Raw genomic sequence first — 12,788 nt, 5'->3', positions numbered from 1 at the left:
AGAGGTTGGCCAATATATTGACTTTAATGTCAACTGCAGTAAGATAAATATATTGCCTGGTCCCCTGACAGCCTACTTCAAAGCAGCTTCCCCAGCAGGGACGCCTGTGTGTAGTGCTGGCCTGTAGTTTCCTCCTGGCAGCCAGGAACTGCACCCAAGTTCCCTGCTGGGAAAGTTGCTTTAAAGAGTACCGTTGGTGGCCGACCGTTGTAATTGGCCTAATGTAATTACTAACTAGTTAATTACAACAGCCTGGCCCTTACAGTGCCGAGTGGCGCAAGAACTTCTTGTTCCTTGCATTCCTTAATGCCCAGAATGAGGAATCCTTGTTTTGCACGGCAGTTCGCCCACATTACCCTCTTTTTCCAATCCAGGGCAGGTGGATGTGGAAAGAGAAAAAAATGCTCACAGTTTCTCATCTACTCATGGGCAAGATGGAATTTTGCACATTCCCTCCTTCTATCTTCAAGTTCACATTCTTTCAAGATTGGTGTTATCATTTCTGCCTCTGGCTGGGAGTTGGAACTAGGTCAGGTACAGAGGATTGGAAGATGGAGATCTGATTATTCTGAGTGCTATGTGCACTCAAATTTCTCTTCTGCCTCCTGCTTGGGGCACCAAGGAACCGGGTTCCCTGATGGATACTGTGCCAAAGATGCTGTTTCTTTCACTTGTCTGCTTTACATTCTATGGCCCCAGCCAACACTTGGCTTTTTGGTCACTTTTATGTCTGGCAGGCAGTGGCTACTTTGTGTGCTGGTGTCTTTAGACAGCGGGCACTGGAGGCTAGTTTCACAATGCAGTGGATCAATGTCAGTGGTCACCGAGTAGGTCTGATGAGTCATGTTGTGTCGAGGATGCTGAAAAAGAACAAATGGTTCCAGGAAACCCACTCCAGTCATCCCATGAGGTAAATATACATGCTAATGTTTTAAATCATGAACACAAATCACAATTGTATTATTTTTACTAATCAATGGTGCCAAGCAATAAATTTAAAAAGTGCAGATGGTGCAGTGTTTAAGTGCAATCATGCAATAATTAACATATGATACATATATACATTGCGGGTATCCATGAGTAAAACATATCAGTCCAGCACAACTGCTGCTCCAGACAACGTAACTGTTGCAAATAATTCCCACATAACTTTCGACAATTCTATTGACCTTATGGGATGACTACAGTGAGTCCCACAGAACCGTTTGTTCTTTTTCTGAATGTACCTAGGTTCTGGTGTTTGGGCAAACTGGGGTTTGGTCGTATATTATGTCTATGTGGAGGGGACTCTGGGCAGGCTGTTACTCCACCTGCCCTTATAATTTTACACACTGGCTTGGATCAACATGGTAGAAAGGACCTTATGGAACCCTTGACAGCAGACATTGCATGGCTACCTCAAACAGTTCCTGGGGCTGTTATTACTTGCCTGTATGCTGCACCTAAGAGTGTCTGAAGGCATGGTTCCTCAGTGAGAGGCCTGAATATTATGTTTAAAAATTATATGCTTATGCCAAAGCTTCTGTGTAAGAGTTGTCTGCCATGTTTGCCTGAGAGTAGAAGACTTTCACTCCATAGAGGTTTTCCATAGTGACTGTGTCCACTTATGCCAATTGGGCAATGGGTTTTTCATAGATTGCTTAATTTTCTTTGCAGCTCGGCAGCTAGTCTTTTTTTTGGGGGGGGGGGGCAGTGGGGAAGGGGCAAATAGTAGATGAACCATAGTCGGCCTGTGGCGAGGTAGGCTTGTGAGTGACATCGATACTTTTCATCCTATATCAAATTCTATAATAAAATGGTTGATTTTAACATTAGTGTGGACTTTGGAGCCTTCTTGGTGCCAGGGGTGCCAAAGAATGGGGCACGTATGCAGCTGTTTCAAGCCCTTTCCTTGGTACACCATGTTATTGCCCATGAGGGGAGGGGCTAAGGGAAATGGGCTTCAACCTGGACATGGAGGCGGGGGGTTCTCTGGGTGTGTGCTATTTACTGGAAAGCCGGAGTGGTGGAGGAGCAATGTGGTGAAGTGGGCAAGGGCGGAGGAGGAGGAGGCCCTACACAGGGAGGATGCAGGCAGGATACAATTCCTCATCCCTGGAGTGACATTTTACAGGCCCTTGAGGAAAACCCTGTTAAACGCAGACAGTCTGAGCTGAGAAGACTGCAGGCTCCCGTATGGGACGATAACAATATCGCGAACTTATTTTTCTGTATCGGAACAGGTACACGTAAATGTTATGATTTTTGGTTAAAGTCACTGCCCTTGCTGACTACCCCAGAGTTAGACTTCTGTATATATGCACTTGCACTTTTAAAGATGTACGGGTGTGATCTACAATGCATATGGTTTGTTCAGATGCGTTTGTTCTAATGGAAAGTCTCCCACTGCTCCAAACTGCGAGACAGTTCTATATGGAAAAGAAATAGACCACGTGCAAACACAGATGGCATGTATACGAACAATTTGAATAAAAAGGTATTAAAAAATTCCTGCCACATAATGTGGTCCTTCGTGGTGGCAGGCTATGAGTACAACGCCAGTATGGCATCACGGCGAGCAGTGTGGTCTGGCGTAACTGATGCAGTGCTGCATGTCTGTTAGCCATGTCGCAGTGCAAGTGAATTACCGCTGTACTTATGTGCAGTGCATTTACAATGCACAGTGCAAAGCAGTATACAAGCACTATTAAACCCGTGTGCACTGCGCCGCAGGTTTAAGTGATACTGTAACTATTTTCAGTGGAAACTGTAGTACTTGGCTTTGTGCAGTGTGATGCAGTGTATCTGCAGCGGCATTGCAGTGCAACGCGAACTTGACACTGCTATTGTTAGAAAGCTTGGTCGCCCGGCGCTGAGTGCCGGGCCTCGCGCTCCGCTGATGGGAACCGGTCTAGCTTACTTTAGAAGGAGGCGCAATTACTCACCCCGGCTGGAGCCATTAGGAGGAAGTGACTCACCGCCAATAAACAAGAAGTCCTCGGGCAGCGCCGACAGCACCTGCTCGAGACTCGGTTACCTATTAACAGATTACTTACCTGTGTGTCTTAGCACAAAACACTTGGCTAGATGGCCGCAGGCGAGCCGGGCGTGTGTGAACCACAGCTTCCATCTTCGGAATGTCATGTAAACAGCAACATTGAACTTGGGAGGGGAGACGAGTGAACTGTTCACCTTTCTTTCTACCCCTCCAAAACCGCACCGGAAATACGACAATACGGCATGTAAAAAAACGTAGCATAGCACAACACAGCCCACATAATGTAAAAGAGCATAAACACATATCTCAACACGCACATAATACCAGCAAAACATGACACATAACGTGACATGGAATGTCAAAAATACAGCATAAAATAATGTAACCTACCATAACACAGCTTGACATAGCATCGCATGTATTTACATACCCATAGCAACATAACACAGCATTGTGTATATTACATGGTATGGTGTGACATGATGTGGCATGACAAGAAATGCTAAGAAAAGACATTGTATTGTATACCACAGCATGACTTTGAAAGATATTGCATAGAACATCGTGGTATAATATGGCATACAATTACAAACCATTGCATAACACTAAATGACGTTTCATTACACTACAAAGCACATTATAACTCTTTGAACAGCACAGCATGGCATAACATCACACATGACTGAATAGCACAGCATCACATGATGTAATCGCATTATATAGGATAAGATAATAACCTCATATTGCACAGCGCAGCTTGATATTGTAATTGCATTTATATAGAGCTTACTACCCCAGGTGAGGCGTCAAAGCACATTTTGGGCGAGCAGGACGCTACTCCGGAACCCATAAAGGATTAGTGGTGAATTAGTACAGGGAAAATATGAAAGTAATTTGAGTGGTGGCTATTAGTCAGCTATTTGGATTGAGAAGGATAGTGGAGGGATAGAAGAGGGAAAATGGTTTGTATTTATAGAGCGCTTGCTACCCTTGATGGGGTGTCGAAGCACTTTTTCAGCGAGTAGCACACTATTTTGGAACCCAAAAAAGATTAGTGGTGAATTAGTATAGTGAAATATGAAAGTAATTTGAGTGGTGGATATGTTAGCCAGTATTTAGATTGAGAAGGATAGTGGAGGGCTAGAGAGGGGTAAAAGGTTTGCATTAATATAGCGCTTGCTACCTCTGATGGGGGGGGTTGAAGTACTTTTTGTGCGAGTAGCATGATACTCTGGGACCCATAAGGATTAGTGGTGAATTAGTAAGGTAAAATATGAAATTATTTTGAGTGGGGCATGTTAGTCTGTTATATGGATTGAAAAGGATAGTGGTGGGATAGAAGGGAAGGAATTGTTTTGTTTTGGCGCTCATAGCAGTAGGAGGAGGTTTGGGATGAGTAAAAGGGAGGTGGAGGGGGTTGAGTATAAGGGAGGTGGAGGGGGAAGAGTCAGATGGAGGTTTTAGAAAGGCTGGTTTTGGGGGATCGGAATAGTAAAAAGATATATGAGATGATGCAAGGAGGGATGGAGTACGGAAGAGTCTTGATAGTAGTGGTATGGTGTTTGGAATTAATGAGAGAGTTAAGTTAATGGATATATTGATAGAGGTATAGGGTGAGAAATAGGTGAGTGCATTGGAAAAAGTAGTAGAAAGAGGTTTGAGATGAGTCAGAGTTGAGCTGGAGGCTATATTGAGAGAGGTATATAGCGTGACTATTCCATCTGAAAACCTTGTGAGCTCACCCCTCCTCCCAGCTCCCCCATTAAGGAAGGGTGGTTTTGTTTAATTACAAGTGGACTTATGCCATGTGAGACACAACATCGCCTTGCACTCCGGGGCTTTTAGCGTATTTTGGGATCAAAAGCTCCCTGCACCATCGTGCTGTTACCCCAAAAGCCAGTTCAGGTTAGGGGCGTCACACATAGCGTGATGGGCCACTTAGCAGTCCTGCTTTAGGATCAAAGCTGGACACCGGAAATCAACAATTGTGACTTTCCACTAAGACATATAAATCAGACATGCCAGTTGACTTTAATGAAGACCTGGGAAGTGAGTGGGCATTCTAATTTTCTACAACTAAAACCCACCCACTCACACACCCTTGGCAGCACCCTCATTTCTACAAGTCCTTGTTTACTATAGCTGAGAGCAGATTGGAACCGTAACGTCATATCATAGTGCACGGGACAGCTCAACCTAATATGATATCGCATGGCATTACACAGCACAGAGAATTCTCAGCACAACTATGCGAGAATGAGCCCTTGAGGATGGGGGAAGGGGTTGAACATTTTAACATGGAAAATTGGATTATCAATTGCTTGTACAATACATTATGGGATGTGCTTAAGGTGTTCTTTGAACATATCTTTTAAAGGAAATATTTTAGGTATCGCTTTCATATTAAAGTTTGGTATTTAGTAAAGGAAATCTGCTTTCAAAATTCTATTTAAAAGTGTTCCAAGTCGTGTATTACATTGATACTTTTCTGTAGAGAATGACATAAAATGCAATGATTAAAAATGATTCCAGAAATAAAAATAAGTGTCATTCTATCCACAGGAGCTTACTCCTCCATGCTGGCCATGGCTTATGATGTCGAACGATTTTTGCTAAGAACAGAGAAGTAACTGCTTGATAACAACGTCCTCTGAGGCCATTTGTGGTAAGTGTTGACCTATAAGAAGTACATTATTGTAAGTTGAACTAAAACTGCCAGGATAGGCTACTGATCATCTCACCCAAGCCCTACTCGTTTTGTGCGAGCCTCATCCCATGAAGGGGAGCAGACTGAGGTCTCACTCCTACTGGGTGAGTTTCCTTTGATCACAGCCTCGTGGACTTATTGATTTTATTGATGTTTCACCGCAGGTTCATTCATTATTTTTTCTAATATTATTATAACCTGTAGTCCACAATCCTCTTCTTATACGTCATTGAACTCTTGAACTTTAGATCTCTGTACGCCCAGTACTACTTTGCAAAGTACTTGCAGTGACATTTTTATATTACCGGTGCTATGCCCCCCTGCCCCTCCTGCACTCTGAGTGCCACAGGCACTGGTAAACTGTGCAAACATAGCTAAGCCGTCAGTAGTAAGAGCAGTATCAAATCTAGTCTGTCTAATTTTGACATGTTTCCATTGAGAGCCAGGTAAAGTTGGGAAAAATATTTCTGCTGTGCAGTTTCTTCTTAAAGACTGAGGGCCCGATTCACAGAACTAACTTAAGACAAAATCCTAAACTTACTACCATTTTGGTATTCACAGAAGGCACTTACTCATTTTGGTATTCACAGAAGGCACTTACTCATTTCGGTATTCACAGAAGTTAGGAGTCCTAACTTTAGGACTCCTAAATGCCTTCTGTGAATACCGAAAGTCTTAAAATTAGGATTTTTCTCAGTTTAGTAGTAGTATAGTTAGGACTCCTAACTTTAGGACTCCTAAATGCCTTCTGTGAATACCGAAAGTCTTAAAATTAGGATTTTTCTCAATTTAGTAGTCCTAAGTCTAAATTTAGGACTACTAAATTGAGAAAAATCCTAATTATAAGACTTTCGGTATTCACAGAAGGCATTTAGGAGTCCTAAAGTTAGGAGTCCTAACTATACTACTACTAAACTGAGAAAAATCCTAATTTTAAGACTTTCGGTATTCACAGAAGGCATTTAGGAGTCCTAAAGTTAGGACTCCTAACTTCTGTGAATACCGAAATGAGTAAGTGCCTTCTGTGAATACCAAAATGAGTAAGTGCCTTCTGTGAATACCAAAATGGTAGTAAGTTTAGGATTTTGTCTTAAGTTAGTTCTGTGAATCGGGCCCTCAGCCCTTAACTACGACCATTTTACACTTTGCACAGATGGCAACAAAGTTTGTTTGGTTGTAAGTGTTCTTAAGGGAACAGTCGCGGTCAAGCACTTTAGAAATATTGTAATGCGATTAATACCCGGCCGTTCAATAGGCCGGGTCCTGCTGGGTCTCAGACCAGGCAGTAATTAAAAAACTACTTTGAAATGGGTCCCACTCGAGCGCTATATTCCTGCTCTTAACTTTCTGGCAAAAAGAGTGATCGGTCTCTATACAATGACTATAAACATTTAAGGTATCTGTGGACTTGTGTTGTGTAGTGCTTTGTATGTGTGGGTAAGGAGCTTGAACTGTGCATGCTTATGTATAGGGAGCCGGAAAAGTTCTCTTAGGTTTGATGTGACGTGAGACTAGTGTGGGAGTTTGTGGGCCTGTCTGGCTGCCGCGCTGTGGATGGTCTGGAGTACTGAGAAGAGGGTGTTCCTATAGTTCAGTCTCCTGGTGATGAGGGCTTTAGTAATGGTTGTCCTGGAGTTACTGGGTCGCAACTTGAATATCTTTTTCAGCATCCTCAAGGTGTGGAAGTAGGCTCTGGCAACGGAGATGACTTGGGCAGACATGTCTAGCTTCCTATCAATAATGATCCTGAGGTTTCTTGTGTGAGTGCAGGGGTAAGGGTGGGCCCGACGTCTGTAGGCCACCAGGCAGAGTCTCAAGTCAAGGCCACTTTTCCAAAGAGCACTACTTTGGTCTTGGCTGTGTTGCGTTTGAGGCAGTTGGACATCATCGAGGAGACCACTTCAGTCATGCACGAGTTGAAGTTGTTCATGGTGTTGGGTGTTTTGTCCTAGAGGGCAATATCAGTTGTGCATCATCGGCGTAGGTAAGTATATTGATGTTGTGTGTGCGGATGACAGCTACCATTGGCACCATATAGATCTTGCAGAGGGCTTAAGAACAACACTGGATAATCCGAGTCCACAGTTCTGTGCACTCACCCACTATGCTAGTTATCCTTCTGACACATATTTTAAACCAAAAAGACAGAGTTGTGGGGAGTTGGGAGTTGTGTACACATTCACAGAACTACAAAATTATTTTTTGTATCACGTGGTTGTAATAGAAAATATAGATAAATAAGTCATTAATTTAGTAGGGTTACATTCATAGTGGCTTGTACAGTACAATATTATGTTAATGTAGACTATATAGAATAATACAGCCACAGAAGTTGAGGCTGATGCAGCAGCAATGCAATGTGGTCATTTATATCCATGTTTTGAATATATGAACCCCTTTGGCATCATCATTTCCTTGGTTTTCTTTAAACTGCGGGAAATTTGAGAAACAGCCTTTACAACGTGGGCAGAGCCATACATGCCATTTCCCCGCAAGCTCAACCATGCAGGCCTTAACCACGCATATGCGTGGTTAAGGCTGCGCATGGTCTGATTATTCATAGGTGAGACCCTAGAAGCTATTCTTTTTTCGTTCTTTCTTTTTTTTATTTATTCTTTGTCTTGTTTTTATGTTTCTCCTCCAATGTCCTTGTGCTTTGCCTCTTGATGCCATCCTTGTGAAGTCATCGGCTTGGGGTGGAATGGGTGTTCAAGGCTGCAGACAAACTGAGTAGGATGAGGGCTGTGCTTTCTCCTCTCTGTAGGAACATCCGGATGTCATCTGTTGCTCTGATGAGGGCTCTCTCTGTCCAGTGGTTTAGTCTGAAGCCTGAGTGGGTGGTGCCAAGGAGCTGAGGGTTGGTGAGGTGGTCGGTGAGGGGTCTGATGTTGGCCTTTTCTAGGACCTTGTCCGGGTATGTTAATAGAGAGATCGGCCAGTAGTTTGTGAGTTTGACTGGGTCTGCTGAGGGCTCCATCAGGAGAGAAGTGATGGCTGCGTACTTCCAGGCTTCCAGGAAAGTGGCTACATCAATGAAGGTGTTAAGGATGGGAGTGAGGGCTCAGCCGATGGGGTTAGAACCTTCACAGAAGGCATAGTGGTGACATGGGTGGCTGGTGTTTATCATTTTTGTGGTTTCCTCTGTGGTGCTAGGGTTCCGTGTTGTCAGGATGTTGCCTGTGTCTGATTCCGGAAGACTTATTGCAAGGTTGATGGGGTCTGGTTGTGGGTCGATGTTGGGGTAGATGTCTGTGATTTCATTGCAGAAGAGGTCTACGAGGTCGTTGTACAGTTCTTAGGTTGGGGTGATGTTAATCGTTTCTGCTGGTGTGGTGTAGTCCTTGATGGTAGAGAAAATGTATTTGCTGCTGTTAGAGCTGTTGTTGATGTGTTCGGCTAAGGCCTTCCTTTTGGTTTCCCGGATTTGCTGGTGGTTGCATCTCTGAGCGGCTTTGAATACTTTCTTGTCTGATTCTTATTGGTTAGATCTCCACCTACATTCCAGCTGGAGTTGAGGATGAAGGCAGTGAGAGTTTTTACACAGTGCGTACCAGTGGGTCATAAAGATGCTAAGACTATATACACATCCAATTCTTGGCTGTTCTGCAAAGCACACAGTGCAATAGTCACATAAGGTCATGTGGTAATTGTAAGAAAGTGTTAGATAAGCAGATGGAGTTTAAAAAAAATATGTGGAGAGAAACAGTGTAAATGTCTAGCACAGTCAGACTGAAGAAAACAGTGGTTTGAAGGGGAGAACAGGGGTATCCGTGGCACTCCGAATGCTACTACCCCTTCCACACAACTCAGTAATGTTTAACTCACAGTCTCATATTTTGGAATTGAAACATTTTCAGTTCTAATTATTTTCAAGTAATCCTTCCATCCAGCTTATACAGTGAACAGTCATTGGCAGAGCCAATAGGTCAGGCTTGTTTTAAGTATATGTGTTCATTGTTGTGTGACAAATCTGGATGCAATAAAACTCACCTTGAGATACCCAAATACTGATCAGATGACACGCTCTGTGAAGCACAAGATATTAACTTACTTGTTTTAAGTCACATCCTTTATTACACAGGCCATGTGTCTTTGAAAACTTTTCTAGATACACTTCTTTGTCCAGGCCCCCTTGCAGACCCCCAAACTTTTTATTCCCACTTAAAGCACTGGTTGATACCATATCAACACTAATACCCTATACTAATATTAAATGATCGTTATTACTGCATGTTGTCATTTAAGTTGTGGGTGGTGTTTATTTCCACCTGGATGGTACTCGTTTTCTACACTTTTGAAACATGAAAGGTCAAAAGGGGCTGCCGGGACTTGAACCTGTGATATGAAAGTTAAATATAGATTTCTGCAGCAATCCGATAACTTGCTGGCAAAACTTTTGATTGTGGTTATCCGATGGATCGTTAAAGTCAGACATCTTTAACTGCCCTGTGTATATAGATCCCAACCACTGCTGAATATTTTTATTGCATCAAACAAAGTCATAAAGCATTGTTTGCAACAGAGCTAAAAACATGTCAAATCTCTGGATTTTCGCTTGAGGAGCATATGCGCCACAGGCTGGGTGGAATTCACTGTCGGTTAAAGGTCAGGGAGACATCTGGATCCGCCCCCGCCACCGCACAAGCTAGTAAAAGCTGTGCATGAAGGATGAGCAACAATCCCATGCCCAGGTGATTTGAGGGTGGTGAGTAATGTCTACATATCAGGAACTTTGTGTATGAAAATACCCTGTATCTGGGATCCCGGTGTCTTTGCCTTGGTCGCTGTGGTTAGAGCAAGATGTGCTTTGTTCTGCTGACTTACACAGCCCTGAGGTCACCTCAAAGCACCAAGGGAAGATGGGAAAAATGAAAAATAGGGACCAGGAGAACTGAAAAGACAAGGAAGAAGAAAGGCAATGAGAAGGAGCTCCATGGATATATAAAGGGGCTCCCCAAAATGACAGAATCTCATTTTACACAGTGATGTTGGTAGTCAAACTTCTGACCAGCATGTAAAGAAGGCAGACAAGGATCTGTAATACGGGGAGGTGAAAAGGAAAGGGCACATGGGAATTCAAGAGGGAGGAAGGAGGAGGTAGAAGTCAGGGGAGGGGTGAATTGCGACAGTAGAGGAAGCAGGGCATGGCAGAGTAACAATTATGTGGGTCAATATTCAAGAGGTACTAGGCAGGCTACAGAGAACACCCGAGAGGGCTGGAGCTGCCACATCCCCATTCTCTCCTCAGTGTCGGCAGCCAGTCAGCTAAATCAACTTCTCCCTAAAAGGCATATTCACCTGTGTGCCCAGGAGAAGAGAGAGATGGTTGAAGTGTGAGCTAAAGGGTACTCATTTCTGTCAGTGCTTTGGCTTTTTGGAGGACATGGAAAATAGAGTTGGAGAAGGAGCACTCTACATGGAGCATTCTTCTGCCAAGCGGGATGGAGTGGGTTTTCATCATGTAATACCATGCCCCCGGATGCGAAGGCAGTCTGACCTGATGATTAGCAGATGGGCCGGGCTAGATTAAAGTCTTGGGGCAGGACATTGCTTCTTCTGGGCTGCTCCACTGCAGATGTTCACCTGCCTCCTTAGTAGTATCTCTAAAGGTTAAAGAGCATGTTTTTAAAGCTGTGATAAGCAGGGCACCTTCTGTGTGGCATCTCCTTCCTCATATTTACTGTGTGGACAAACTCTGGCCCCTCACATGCTCCTTTGCACAGCTCCTGTTCACACAGTAAAGAGCCTTTCAAGGGACGTGTAGCCCGGGCAGCAAAAGTGGCAGTCAACTCGGGGCACTTACAGCTTCTCATTCCACCCCTTCTAGGTATCATGGTGGGCTGTCCTGAAGAGGCTCCTGGGACTTTCGCTTGGTGAATTCTCGAGCCCATTTTTTGGACACGTTTAAGAGTTTTGGAGATGACAATTCACAGAACCTGCCCATTTCCCTCTAGAATTTGTGGGACAACCTCAGGCACATTTACAGGACTCAAAGTAATCCTTGCTGAAGAAAAGTTTCAAAAAGATGTCAGTCAGGGTTGTTTACCCCGTTCACCTTCAATGGAGGGTGTTTCCCTGGGTAAAAACATAGAAATACGCATCTTTGATGCCCAAATATACCAATGAGCAGATGTTTAAAAATCCCATTATAACATTACCCCCTGCCAAAGGGCGACCAGGGCCTTACAGTCATTCACTATGGTTCTCCATCAAGCACGGAAGATCAAAGAGTCTATGAAATATTTCTACCATTTCATATGTAATGTAACTGGTCCTCATGTAAAGTGCTCCAAAACCTTCGGGCCGAGTTTGCACACCATAAATCTGCAAACAATTAATGGGCTCGCTCTCAATAAAACAATTGCTCTTTCAAGAAGTAATGTGGTATGCTCCTCAGTCACCTCGAATCTTGAGTCAACTTGGCATTTAACCATTACTCAATCACATTCAGTATGTGAAACTACCCACCTTGACCCCCAACTTCTGTGAATCATGTGTGGTCAGGTGATGAAAGCCACTGGAAAAAGCTTCACACCTAATGCAATTAGAATTAAAGGAAGTTATCAGACTGCTTCTCTATTCTGGCTAACTAAGGTCACACCACCTAGGTGAAAAGTATATAATTCTGGGGGTGTAAACCCACCTAGGTGCAATGCCACGGGTACTATAGATTATAATTTGAAGAACAGGACGCTGCCAACACCAGTCCAACTAAAAGACACCTCCATTGAAGTTAGTGGACTCCTTTCATCAGACTTCCTGAGCCATACTTCTGCTCGAACCACATAAAATGACTAAAAACTGCTTGGGCTAAAATTCGATTGAGAAATAATGCAGATGCAAATTGAAATAATGAGAATTACAAATATAAATACAATCATCAGTACCTTAACATTTACAGCAGAGCACTTATAGCAAAAAGACTTACACTGGCCAATGCTCTGCATGTGATACATCTCACAACCAGCCAGACTGCTGAGGTGTGTTTCCTTTTCCTAAGGCTTTGGGAAGTAACATGCTACTGGTCTATACCTCATATCTCAAAAGCCAAGGAAAAGCCTCTTTAAAAGAGAAAGCGTGATGACAGGAATTCATCCTCAGAAA

The 12,788-nt window shown here is 43.5% G+C and overlaps 1 long non-coding RNA gene across 1 annotated transcript in view; it reads left to right on the top strand.

The window, feature by feature from the left end:
• The window catches only part of LOC146810345 (uncharacterized), a 370,956-nt gene that overhangs the window by 312,409 nt on the left and 45,759 nt on the right, over positions 1 to 12,788 (top strand). Inside the window, exon 4 of the long non-coding RNA XR_014966580.1 lies at positions 5,540 to 5,642. This is a non-coding gene — a long non-coding RNA (uncharacterized LOC146810345). The remainder of the gene's footprint in view (positions 1 to 5,539; positions 5,643 to 12,788) is intronic.

Source organism: Triturus cristatus, chromosome 7 (genome assembly GCF_964204655.1).
Source record: "Triturus cristatus chromosome 7, aTriCri1.1, whole genome shotgun sequence".
Classification (NCBI taxonomy): Eukaryota; Metazoa; Chordata; class Amphibia; order Caudata; family Salamandridae; genus Triturus; species Triturus cristatus.
Note: the sequence above shows the minus strand (reverse complement) of the source record. Positions and strands in the feature narration are given on the sequence as shown.